This window comes from Mus caroli, unplaced genomic scaffold (genome assembly GCF_978045245.1).
Source record: "Mus caroli unplaced genomic scaffold, Mus_caroli_1 scaffold_3, whole genome shotgun sequence".
NCBI classification, from domain to species: domain Eukaryota; kingdom Metazoa; phylum Chordata; class Mammalia; order Rodentia; family Muridae; genus Mus; species Mus caroli.
In genome coordinates, this window is record NW_028227258.1 from 114,194,956 (window position 1) to 114,209,813 (window position 14,858).

Below are 14,858 nucleotides of genomic sequence, written 5' to 3' on the forward strand. Positions count from 1 at the left end.
ACCCAAGGAGCTAAAGGGATCTGCAACCCTATAGGTGGAACAGCAATATGAACTAACCAGTACCCCCTGGAGCTCGTGTCTCTAGCTGCATATGAATCAGAAGATGGCCTAGTCAGACATCAATGGAAAGAGAGGCCCATTGGTCATGCAAACTTTATATGCCTCAGTACAGGAGAATGCCAGGGTCAAGAAGTGGGAGTGGGTGGGTAGGGGAGTTGGGGGGAGGGTATGGGGGACTTTTGGGATAGCATTGGAAATGTAAATGAGGAAAATACCTAATTAAAAACATTTAAAAAGAAAGCAATTAAGACTAGGATTACTTTTTCCTTGAAATTTCCAAATTTCAGTGTTAAATCGTAATGTTATATAGTTATTTTTTATTAGAAGTTTGTATGTAATTAAATATTGGATTCTTTGAGGACTACTGAAACCTATTGTATTTTGGTATTATTTTAAAACTCGATTAGCAAATTGAGTCCTTTCAACATCTATGCGATAACAGTGTTTTTTTTCTTACAGAAGGACTTAATTGCTAAATATTTAATATGAAACAAAGGATGTGGTATGAACTACACATGCTTGTTTCATTTTATTAAATTTCCAGATAAATGAGAAGGCTCTGTTGCCTCAAATACTCTGTTTTTAAATTACATTTAGATATTCATTCATGGCATTTATAATGTGAAAAGACACATCACTTTTAATGCCAAGGAGAATAGTGATACCTGACAATAAAGAGCTCCAAAAGAATCATATGGAAGCATTAATGTGGAAACTTCCTAAAGTCTGTACATACACATGCATTAAAAAAAGTTTTTGATGATGATGGAGTAACAAAACCTCTACTAATAACAAATGTTGACAAAACACATTGAGCTTTGAATGGAATGCCTCTTTTGAAGTTGTTGACCATCAAGATTCAATAGACCCACAGATTATAGATTATTGCCAGTGTTTTTGGTTTCCTCAAGAACTTAACTTGACTCACAGAACATAGAGAAATCAATTTAATACTGGCTTGAAACCCTCATTTTTGTTGGGTAGCCATGAGCTATATGAAAACTACTAGAAAAGAAAAATAATTAGTCCTAACAAACAGAAAATTATTTTTTTAATTATTTACATTTCAAATGTTATCCCTTTTCCCTGTTTCCTCTCTGCAACCCTTATCCCATCCCCACTTACCCTGCTTCTATGAGGGTGCTCCCCCACTCACCTCCCTAGATTTTCTCTACACTGGGATATCAAGCCTTCACAGGACCATGGGCCACCTTCTCATTGATGCCAGATAAGTCCCATTCATCTCCTTCAGTACTTCCTCTAACTCCTCCATTGAGGTCCCTGTGCTCAGTCTGATGGTTGGCTGTCAGCATGTGCACCTGTCTTGGTCAGGATCTGACAGAGGCTCTCAGGAGACAGCTGTATCAGGCTTCTGTCAGCAAGCAGTTCGTGGCATCAGCAATAGTGTCTGGGTTTGGTGTCTGCATGTGGGATGGATCCTCAAGTGGGACAGTCTCTGGATGGCCTTTCCTTCAGTCTCTGCTCCACTCATTGTCCCTGCATTTCCTTTTTATTATTATTATTATTATTACTATTATTATTATTAGGTATTTTTTTCAGTTACATTCAAAAAGTTTCCCATACCCTTCCCCCACACACACTCCCCTACCCACCCACTCCCACTTCTTGGCCCTGGCATTCCCCTGTATTGAGGCGTATAAAGTTTGCATGACCAATGGGCCTCTCTTTCCACTGATGGCTGACTAGGCCTACTTTTGATACATGTGCAGTTAGAGACATGAGCTCTGGGGGAGTACTGGTTAGTTCATATTGTTGTTCCACCTATAGGGTTGCAGATCCCCCACAGCTCCTTGGGAACTTTCTCTAGCTCCTCCATTGAGGGCCCTGTGATCCATCCAATAGCTGACTTCTGTGTTTGCTAGGCCCCTGCATAGCCTCAAAAGAGACAGCTATATCAGGGTCCTTTCAGCAAAATCTTGCTAGTGTATGGAATGGTGTCAGTGTTTGGAGGGCATCATCCTGAGTGAGGTAACCCAATCACAAAAGAACTCACATAATATGTATTCACTGATAAGTGGATATTAGCCCAGAAACTTAGAATACCCAATATATAAGATACAATTTGCAAAACACATGAAACTCAAGAAGGATGAAGACCAAAGTGTGGACACTTTACCCCTTCTTAGAATTTGGAACAAAACACCCATGAAAGGCGTTACAGAGACAAAGTTCGAAGCTGAGATGAAAGGATGGACCATATAGAGACTGCCATACCCGGGGATCTATCCCATAATCAGCCTCCAAACACTGACACCACTGTATTTCCTTTAGACAGGAGCAATTCTGGGTAAAAATTTTGGAGATGGTTGGGTGGCCTCATCCCTCAACCGGGGGATGAAGCTTACCTATGGATATAGTCTCTACAGGTTCTCCTTCCATATTGTGGAGTATTTCAGCTAATGCCATCCCCATGAGGTCCTGGTAGGCTTTTGTTTCCTAGCATTTGGGGCTTTCTGGTTGCTACCTCAGATCCCTATCCCCCATTGCTACACAGCTCTGTTCAATAACCTGACCTGTACATCTCCCCCATCTCCTCCCATAACTGATTCTTCTCCTTTTTTTTCCTTCCCCCTCTTTTCTTCCTCCTAAGTCCCACCCACCCTCTACTTCCCTTGATAATTTTGTTCCCCCTTTTAAGTAGGACTGAAGTGTCCACTCTTTGGTCTTCCTTATTTAACTTATTCTATGTCTATGTTTACTCTATTCTGTGTCTGCCACATGGCTAGTTATCTCTCTTCAGTTCCATATTCATCTTCTGGGTCTAGGCAAGGAATCCATATGATATTTCCTTCAAAGTCCTGTTTGATTGTTGTACACAATTAACTTGAGTGCTCTTCATAAAAGATTACTAACCATTGATTGTTAAAACTTCTAGAAGCAAATATTATTTAACGGCAATTCAAAAGTCAAGTCATAGGTTGTGGTTAAAATACTCTACAGCATTGTATAAGATTAAATAAGTATCCTAAACCATGACTCAAAAAATCAGGTTTAATAAATTATTTTGTACATTATAACCTATTTCCAATTATAAAGGGATTTGACTTCTAATATGTATTTGTGATATATCCTACGAAATACATTTATTCATTCACTAATGTAATTAAGAGGAGTTTTTTCCATTATAATGGAGATTTATTTAATGATCATTTTTATCTAATACTCAGGAGTAAGTATCAGACTTCTCTGGATTCAAATGGTTTTCCTGTTAAAACTAACATGGATTATTTTGTTTTAAAGCTGGAGAATGTTTTTTTTTATGTAAATGGAAAATAACACATGTCAGAATAGTTTGAGAGAAAATCCAAGTCAAGATAATTGTATTTTTATAGGTGCCCCTGGGAAATTTTTCCCCTTTGATCTCCACTGGGTTAAGATTAAAAGAAAATCCTCTAAGTTCAACTTATTTCTCCCTGATAACAAGTTTCTGCTTCTGTGACAGGCAGTTATCATTCTGGTAAATTATTTCTTGCTTCGTGTTTTCAGTGGATGCACCTGTCTTCTACGCATCTTCCAATGACAATGAAAATGACATGACATCGGGAATGTTGGTAAGAATAGTTTTTCCAATTACAGCTGTCAGCCCAGAAATGGATAATGTTAATTTTGACCTAAAGATATGGTTCAAAGATCTGTTCTTTACTAAGTTCACTTAGGATTCCCATTGATCTTTTTAAGTGAAGGCTAGATACTGAAGGTTTGTGCCAGTAAATCCATAATTGCTTCAGTTTTTGAATTCTTGCTGTGCCTTCTACAGAAAGTGATATGGCACATAGCAGGAAATTGGTGTTGTTGCCCTGTTCCTCATTATCACTGTGGATTTGGGCAACAATTGAGGATAAGTACAAGATTTCAAGTTAACTGTCAATTATATCCTTACTACAAAGAATGAACATCTGGCTCTTAGAACTGATTAGACTCTATGCTTCAGATGAATGTTTTAAAATATAGTCTGGATTCATAGTTTTGAGTACAAACATTAAATATAGGTATAATACAAATTTGTAACTTCCTGTACAAGTGCTTGATGGAGGAATGATTGAAATTTTTATACACAGATAGTCATTATTAGAAATATTAGCTTTCAAATGATATCTAGCACATGCTTTAACATTTTCCAGATAGCATACAAGTTACAAATATCATTTTTTCTTTTTAGATCTGTGAACATTGAACTGGATTATCCCAGTAAATTGGAGTATTACAAATCTGAGAAGGGGTTCTTTCTGGTCTGCACCAGCCCCATGCCACCATGGTAGTGAACTCAGTGGAGAGTCCCAAGTTCCCCAGAGAACTCTCCACGACAGTCCCATGGTCATCAGAGAACTCTCCACACAGCAGGCACCCTAGCACATCCAGGATTTTAGGATCACTTAGGAGAGTTGGCCTCCAGAGAGGGCTCTGATCCTGTGACCCAGGTGAGAGCACCATCTTGTATTCCTGGTCTCTCAGGAGAGCACATGGACCACAGAAGCAACAGAGTTTCTTTGACAGGGTCCCATCGAGGCCTTCAATCTCAGCCAGGAGGTAGATCTGAGACCCAGAACTCTGGGCAACTTCCCCATCTGAGGAGAGTCAGCCTCCAGAAAGGGCTCTGACCAGGGTACTCAGGCAAGAGCACCATCTTGTATCCCAGGTCTCTCAGAGACCAGTCTGAGCAGGAGAGCACGTGGGCCACAGAAGCAACAGAGCTTCTTGGATAGGGTCCCTTCGGGTCTTCATCTTCTGCCAAGAGGTGGATCTGAGCTCCAGACCTCTGTGCAACTTCCCTGCAACAGGAGAGCTTGCCTGCAGAGAGTGCTCTGACCATTGGGACTCAGGAGAGAGTTGGACTCCCAGGAGTGCTGACAGAGTCTAACAGAATCACAGGAGGAACAAGCTCCAGCCAGGGACAGCTAGAATCTAACACCAAAGATTATGAGATGGCGAAAGGCAAACATAAGCACCTTACTAACAGAAAACAAGACCACTCAGCATCATCAGAACCCAGTACACCCACAACAGGAATTCCTGGATTCCCCAACACACCTGAAAAGCAAGATTTGGATTTAAAATCGTATCTCATGATGCTGGTAGAGGATTTTAAGAAGGGCATTCATAATTCACTTAAAGAAATACAAGAGAACACTGCTAAACAGGTAGAAGCCCTTAAAGAGGAAACACAAAAATAAATCCCTTAAAGAATTACAGGAAAACACAACCAAACAGGTGATGGAATTGTACGAAACCATCCAAGATCTAAAAATGGAAGTAGAAACAATGAAGAAATCCCAAAGGAAGACAACTCGGGAGATAGAAACCCTAGGAAAGAAATTTGGAACCATAGATGCGAGCATCAGCAACAGAATACAAGAGATGCAAGAGAGAATCTCAGGTGCAGAAGATTCCATAGAGAACATGTGCACAACAATCAAAGAAAATGAAAAATGGAAAAAGATCCTAATTCAAAGCATCCAGGAAATCCAGGACAAAACGAGAAAACCAAACCTATGGATAATAGGTATAGATAAGAATGAAGACTTTCAACTTAAAGGGCCAGTAATATCTTCAACAAACTTATAGAAGAAAATTTCCCTAGCCTAAAGAAAGAGATGCCCATGAACATACAAGAAGCCTACAGTACTCCAAAAATCTGGACCAGAAAAGAAATTCCTCCTGACACATAATAATCAGAATAACAAATACACTAAATAAAGATAGAATATTAAAAGCACTAAGGGAAAAAGGTCAAGTAACTTTAAAGATAGACCTATAAGAATTCCACCAGACTTCTCACCAGAGATTATGAAAGCCAGAGAGCCTGGACAGATGTTTTACAGACACTAAGAGAACACAAATACAAGCCCAGGCTACTATACCCAGCAAAACTCTCATTTACCATAGATGGAGACACCAAGAATTCCATGACAAAACCAAATTTACACAATATCTTTTCATGAATCCAGCCCTTCAAAGGATAATAAAGGGAAAATACCAACACAAAGATGGAAACTACACCCTAATAAAAGCAAGAATGCAATCCTTCAACAAAACTAAAAGAAGACAGATACAAGAACAGAATCTCAACTTTAACAAAAAAAATGAAAGGAAGCCGCATTTACTTTTGCTTAATGTGGTTGCCCTTGCATTTGGATCACAGATATTCAGAATTGAGAGTTCATCTTGGAAGATTTTACATTTGATGAATATAAAGTGCCCCTCCTTGTCTTTTTTGATAACTTTGGGTTGGAAGTCAATTTTATTCAATATTAGAATGGCTACTCCATCATATTTCTTAGGACCATTTGCTTGGAAATTTGTTTTCCAACCTTTTACTCTGAAGTAGTGTATGTCTTTGTCATTGAGGTGGGTTTCCTGTATGCAGCAATATATTGGGCCCTGTTTGTGTAGCCAGTCTGTTAGTCTATGTCTATTCATTGGGGAATAGAATTCATTGATATTAAGAGATATTAAGCAAAAGTAAATGTGGCTTCCTTTCATTTTTTTTTTTTTTGTTAAAGTTGAGATTCTGTTCTTGTATCTGTCTTCTTTTAGTTTTGTTGAAGGAAGAAATAAAGAACAAGATTAAATAATTTTTAGAGTTTAATGAAAATGAATCCACAACATACCCAAACTTATGGGACACAATGAGAGCAGTCCTAAGAGGAAAACTCATAGCTCTGTCACCAAAAAGAAACTGGAGACAGCATTCACTAGCAGATTGACAACACACCTAAAAGCTGTAGAACAAAAGGAGGGAAATTCATCCAAGAGGAGTAGAGAGTAGGAAATAATTAATTTCAGGGCTGAAGGAAATAATTAATTTCAGGGCTGAAAACAACCAAGTGGAAACAAAAAGAACTATACAGAGAATCAACAAAATCAGGAACTGGTTTTTTTGAGAAAATCAACAAGATAGATAAACCCTTAGCCAGATTAACAAAAGGGCACAGGGACAGTATCCTAATTAACAAAATCAGAAATGAAAAAGGACATATAACAACAGAACCTGAGGAAATCCAAAGCATCAACCTATCATACTACAAAAGCATATGCTCAACAAAAATGGAAAACTGGATGAAATGGACAATTTCCTAGACAGATACCAGGTACCAAAGTTAAAACAGGATCAGATTAATGATCTAAACAGAACCATATCCCCTAAAGAAATAGAAGCAGTCATTTTAATTGTCTTCCAACCAAATAAAAGCCCAGGACCAGATGGGTTTAGTGCAGAGCTCTATTATACCTACAAAGAACACCTAATTCCAATTCTCCTCAAACTATTCCACAAAATAGAAACATAATGTACTCTACCCAACTCATTCTATGAAGCCACAATTACTCTGATACCTAAACCACATAAAGATCCAACAAAGAAAGAGAACTTCAGACCAGTTTTCCTTATGAATATCTATGCAAAAATACTCAATAAAATATTTGCTAACTGAAACCAAGAACACACCAAAACAATCATCTATCATGATCAAGGAGGCTTCATCCCAGGAATGCAGGGATGGTTTAATACATGGAAATCCATCAACATAATCCACTACATAAAGAAACTCAAAGACAAAAACACATGATCATCTCTCTAGATGCTGAAAAAGAATTTGACAAATCAAACACCCATTCATGATGAAATTCTTGGAAAGATCAGGAATTCATGGTCCATACCTAAACATAATAAAAGCAATATACAGCAAACCAGTAGCCAACATTAAACTAAATGAACAAAAACTGGAAGCAATCCCACTAAAATCAGGGACTAGACAAGGCAGGCCACTTCCTCCCTACCTATTCAATATAGTACTTGAAGGCCTAGCCAGGGCTATTACACTAAAAATGGAGATCAAGGGGATACAAATTGGAAAGAAAGAAGTTAAAATATCACTATTTGGAGATGACATGATAGTATATATAAGTGACCCTAAAATTTCCACCAGAGAACTCCTAATCCTCATAAACAGCTTCAGTGTAGTAGCTGGATATGAAATTAACTCAAACAAATCAGTGGTCATTTTGTACACAATGGATAAACAGGCTGTGAAAGAAATTAGGGAAACAACACCCTTCACAAAACTGACAAATAATATAAAATATCTTGGTTTGACTCTAACTAAGGAAGTGAAAGATCTGCAATACCTCTCCTGAGCATATATCCAAAAAATGCTCCAACTTGTAATAAGGACACATCCTCCACTATGTTCATAGAAGCCTTATTTATAATAGACAGAAGCTGGAAAGAACCTAGATGGCTCTGAACAGGGGAATGGATACAGAAAATATGGTAAATTTACACAATGGAGTACTACTCAGCTATTAAAAACAATAAATTTATAAATTCTTAGGCAAATGGATGATATCATCCTGAGTGAAGTAACTCAATCACAAAAGAACTCACATGATATGCACTCACTGATAAGTGGATATTAGCCCAGAGAATACTCAAGATACAATTTGCAATACACATGAAACTCAAAAAGAAGGAAGAACAAATTTTGGATACTTCATTCCTCCTTAGAATGGGGAACAAAATACCCATGGAGGGAGTTACAGACACAATTTTTGGAGCTGAGATGGAAGGAAGGACCATCCAGAGACTGCCACACCATGTGATCCATCCCATAAACAGCCACCAAACCCAGACACTATTGCATATCCAGTAAGATTTTGCTGACAGCACCCTCATATAGCTGTCTTGTGTGAAGCTATGCTGGTGCCTGGCACATACAGAAGTGGATGCTCATAGCCATCTATTGGATGGAACACAGGGTCCTCAATGGAGGAGCTAGAGAAAGTACCCAAGGAGCTGACGGGGTCTGCAACCCTATAGATGGAACAACAATATGAACTAACCAGTACCCCCAGAGCTCATGTTTCTAGCTGTATATGTTGCAGAAGATGGCCTAGTCAGCCATCATTGAGAGGAGAGGCCCTTGATCTTGAGTAGATTATATGACCCAGTACAGGGGAATGGCAGAACCAGTTAGTGGGAGTGGCTTGGATGGAGAGTAGGGTAGGAAAAGGGTATATGGGACTTTCGGGATAGCATTTGAAATGCAATTGAAGAAAATATCTAATAAAAAAAAAAGAAAAAGAAAAACAAATCTGAGAAGGAAAATACCTAAAAAGACCTGTGAACTACCATATTTTCTGATATCTAACATAAAACACTAAGTGACAAAATGGGGTACTCATTACTTTGTGCCATCATTTGTAAAAGTGTTATTTATAAACCCTCATAGTGTCTAACAACAAGTTATATCATACAAATTTTAAAATTTATCTGACATACAACACATATGTTTCATGAAGAAAAACATTACTAATCTTGTTGGAAAATCTTTTTTGTAAAATAAATTAATGACTTTAGAGATTTTGTTTATAAAGTTATATGTAAAAAAATTATGTATGCTCCACAAAGTTCATTTAATAAAAATAATGGAGATTTTCATTCTAAGTATATATATATATATATATATATATATATATGCTAAAAATTTACTGATTTGATTTCAGTCCATCATCTGATTTTGTGCAACCGTGAACATATGATCATGTCATAAGACACAATTGTGATGATGATTATGATGATGATAACAACTGACATTACAGAGATGTCATGGTTAACCACATAGCTTTAGTGAAACACACTTATTTAGTTCCTCATTCAGTTTCTGGAAAGACACACATAAAACAAACAAACAGACAAACAAAAACCTACCTAATTTTGTAGCAGTTGGATTTCAGATTAGAAAAATACTGGCCTAAATATAAAACCAGTCTCAATTTTATTTGGAAAGATTAATTTAGCCCATATTTTAGAAAGTAAATGAAATATAATTTGGTGTATACTCTAATACAATAAGTCAAAATGACATTTATCAACATATTTTTGCAAAAATTAAAAAAATATATAAAATTATAGGATAGTGACTGTACCTAAATATGATCTAATCTTGCTAAAATAATGCTTTGACATACTGAGAATCAATTATTACAAAACTATCTATATCTTTTTGTTTGGTGCAAAGGGCAAAACAATTTTAGTCCATTTTTTGTCTGTTAAAGATACTTTTTTTGTTTTTCTGTTTTTGTTTGTTTGTTTGTTTGTTTGCTTGTTTGTTTGGTTTTTGAGACAGGGTTTCTCTGTGTAGCCTCCTGGAACTCGATTTGTTGGCCAGGCAGGCCTTGAACTCAGAAATCTGCCTGCCTCTGCCTCCTAAGTGCTGGGATTAAAGGGGTGCGCCAACATGCCCTGCAAAAAGATACTTTGTAAAGGCTCTATTAACTAGCGATTTTACATTTTAATTCTCAAAGCTGTATTTCAAGCTATTCTTTTTGAGTATTTCACACAATTCTTTTCATCTGAGGTGCTTCCTCCAAAGGTAGGCTACCAGAACAAAAGAGAACGTGCTACTTGGACACTCGGTATTTTGCCATCATCAGTCTTGCTAGGGCCCTTGAAGAGGCTCATAAAATATAATTATTTTCATAGACCCTGATTAATGTCAGTGTGTGGTAGACAATGAGAGAATATTTATTATATGATTAAGGTCAGTTAGGAAGTTAAAGTCAAGCCTTCCAGAAAGTCACACACTAATATGTTAATGGTTAAGGATCATTGTTCTAGATTGGTTTGTATGGCAAAGTATTGAACATAACAACTTAGAGGACATCATGAAGTAAAATCGTCCATCACTGAAGAAAGTGACGTCAGGGATTTAAGAAGGAACAGAAGCAGAAACGTTGTTATATAACTAATTACTAGTTTATATATGGCTTGTGATCAGCTAGCTTTTATATGTAGGCAAAGTCCTCTTACCTGAGTTGGGAAGTCATATATTGTGGGCTGGAATGACCTATACCAGCCTGCCACGCTCTCCGGTTGAGTCAGCTTGACAAGCTGAGACTTAAAAGCTACTCATGAGGCAAAAGAGTTTCACAGAAACTCGCTCCTGGAGTCTGGGGTTAAAACCCATACATTAATTTTCCATTCCCATGTTAGTCTAGTGTATGGATCCACGTGCTCTCTTTTAATATTATGCTATTATAAGTGCCATTTAAGATTGAATTCTGACATAGCTAAAGCCTTCTGCCAGTGTTCCAACTGTCCTAGAACGTCCTTGAGCAAGACCATGGGCTTAGAATTCAGGAAGAATGTTGCTATTCAGTGACATTTAGAATAGCCTCTGGTACTACATTATCACTTAGAATAAAAGCCAAGTTGCTCCCATATACAGGAATCTACAATGATTTAGGAAGTAGATCGGGCTGTGGTTTTAGAGTATTGCATTATTCATGAGATGGTTAGCTAGAACGGAACTCCCTAGTTAGAACCATGACTTGGATGTGAAAGCCCTTGCCCTAGGAGAGTAAAGACCTCACACCTGGCTTCTAAGACTATGGCGGAGTTACACCCATACACACGTATTTACAATGGCCTAAGGGGAAGGTGGACTATACAATAAACTAAAATAGGAACTATGGCAAGGGCACGAAGCTCTTGACCCTGGCTTCTAAGATTAAGTGAATCTTAGATGGAGCTCTTGTTGATCCCAGTTGTTAACAATGAATTCAATCCCAGGTGGTTCCCGTTAGACCTTCTGTGTTTGCATTCCTCTGTTTTATGTAAGATTCCAGTAACCTCTTTGTACCTTGCTGGTGTGTCACCCAACTTCTTTATTGTCTTCTGCATAAAAAGTCTGATGCTCAATTTGACAAAATACATTCAGATTCTACACAACCACTCCTGTGTGCATCTGTCTGTCAATTCATCCGACTCTTTACCCACCCGCTACTAGAGACCTGTTCCACACAGACAAAGGGGCCCAGAGGGTCTGCAGCACCAGCCATCAGTCAAGATACTATGACAGACATGGCAATAAGTCATCTGATCTGAAAAAAAAAGTTCAACTGACATGTTCCTCTTCTATAGTTACTCTAGGTTGTTTGAGTTAACAAGGTTTAGTTAGGTTTGAGTTAAACCTAATCAGGACAGGGACTAAAAGGGGCCATATCCATACCCAAGTCATTTAAATATGCCAGCCATCTTAAGAGTCCTCAAATGTCTGCCATATTTTCTGCAGTAAAAGACTTCCCAGAGACCAATATCCAGTGACAGATGACGGTAGATATGGAATTCCAATAGTAATAATAGCAATAGTAGTGTCCAATGTGCTAGCCACTCAGATGTCCTCAGTTTGGACAAATGCAGATCTCTTATTCAGCTATAGAGCCAGAAAAGCACTTTATCAACTTTCATTCAAAACTGAGAAGTCTCTATAATTTTTAAAAATTAATGCATTTACCTTACATCCCAATTAAAGTTCCCCATTCCTCTTCTCCTCCTAGTCTCTCCCTCTCATGTCCACTCCTGCTGTCACCCCTCTCTTTCTCTTCAGACAATAGGAGGCCTCTCTTGGATATCAGTGCTCTTTGCATATCAAGTTGCAGTAGGACTAGGTGCATCCTATCACATTGAGCCTAGACAAGGCAGCCCAGTTAGAGGAAAAGGGACCAAAGTCAGGTATTAGAGTCAGAAACAGTCCCTGCTCCACTTGTTAGATGGTTCCACATGAAAATCCAGCTGCACATTTCTTACATATATGTGTGGAGCCTAGTTCTTTCCAATGCATGATCTTTGCTTGATGGATCAGTCTCTGTAAGCTCCTATAATTCCAGGTTAGTTGATTCTGTAGGTTTTCTTATGGTGTCCTTGACCCTTCTGCTTCTTCAATCCTTCTTCCCTATCTTCCCCAAGATTCCCTGAGCTCTGCATAATATTTGCTTGTGTGTCTCTGTATCTGTTTTCATCAGCTGCTGGGTGAAGCTTCCCAGAGGAAAGTTATGCTAGGCCTGTCTGCAAGTATAGAGGAATATCATTAATAGTGTCAGATGTAGACTATCTCTCATGGTATGGGTCTCAAGTAGGGCCAGTCATTGTTTGGCCATTCCCCAATTTCTGTTCCAACATTTTGTGCATATCATATCAGGACAAATTGGTGATTAAAGTTTTTATGGATGGGTTGGTGTCCCCCTCCCTGCATTGGAAGTCTTGCCTGGTTAGAGAAGAATTGCCATTTCAGGTTCCATACCCCCTACTGTTAGAAGTCTTAGCTAGGCTTATTCTTATATGCTCTGCTCTTAAAGGGAGTATGTCATATTATAAATGAAGGCTTCATTGCCTCCCTAATCAAGTTTTTAGTTTCTATAGTATAGAGACACAACAGATGTAGATGAATATAACTCATTAATGTTTGATTACAAAAACTGCCACTCATACACCAGACTTTTCTGGGGAAGTTGAATGTGGAATGCATTTTATGGAAATATGTCTTATATTTTAAGAGAGAGAGCTTTTGATGGACCTTAAGGGCTAGTTAATGTTATACCTTGAGGCCACTTAAGGATAAAGACTTATTCTGATAAGTTGTTGTATACCCTGTTTGTTTAACCTTCCTGTAAGAGAACAATTTAACAGACAACTTCATTTGCTTGGCTCTCCCTTATAATCATCTTTATAACCCAAACTATTATAATCCTAAATTTTGTACTCTTGCATGCTTTTCAAACAGAATGCTATGCATATATGTATCTATGTGGGTTATGGAAATCAAATGTTTAAAAACAGCAAATAGGACAAAAGTGATTTCATATAACAAATATTTACCACAAATACTGAAAATAGCATGCAGACATTGCTTACTGGTGACGTGTTCACAATACTATTATGTGGGTCAGTGTGATCAGTTGGTGTCAGTGATTAAAACACTTGAAAAACACACTTAAAGATTCCAGTAATGCATTCCTCATTCCTCCTTAATGTGATACTTGCTGTACAGTTAAAAAAAAGGCAGAACAAAATTCTTTGCTGAGGGCAGACAGACTTCAGCCAATAAAACATAGACACACAACAAAAATCAGAAAAGTTATAAATTACAGAGTCACATAGCATTGGGGAGAGATGTAGAGATTCAAACTTGGTCTCACTCTTGGTCCAGCTAATGTAAGGTATAGTGGAATTGTTCCTTTCCTTAATGTGATACTAGTGTATTTCCTTCCTCTTAGACTATTTTAAATACATTGAACACACACAACTGAGAAAATAACTATGGTACCCATTAAATGCTCACAGTCTGATCTTTTTGGTATTTAGTATCTTGGAATGTGTGGTTTTTTTTTTTTTTGTTTTGTTTTTTTTTTTTTTTTTTTGTTTTTTTTTTTTGTTTTTCAAGACAGGGTTTCTCTGTGTAGCCCTGGCTGTCCTGGAACTCACTCTGTAAACCAGGCTGGCCTCGAACTCAAAAATCCGCCTGCCTCTGCCTCCGGAGTGCTGGGATTAAAGGCATGCGCCACCAACGCCTGGCTGTGGTTGTTTTTATTATTGGTTGTGTTTGGTTTTTCAGACAGACTTAATAAATGATCTGGGCTGTATAGATATCTAACTACAGACTCAAGTGTGCTGTGACCATCAGAGTACATCAACATACCCAGGCTGGTGGCAAGTTTCAGCAATGGACAACTTTAGAGTTGATACACATATTTGATCGATTTTGATAGTGTATTTATTTCTTTTAAAATACAGTTTCTTGTTGGGTCTTTTGGAGAGTCCCATGATAGGTCCCTTTTTGTGAGTTCTCCATAGTCTCAGTAATAGTGTCAGGCCTTAGGATCTCCCCTTGAGTTGGATTCCCACTTTGGGCCTGTCACTGGACCTTCTTTTCCTCAGGCACCTCTCCATTTCCATCCCTGTAATTCTTTCAGACTGGGACAATTATGGCTCAGAGATGTGA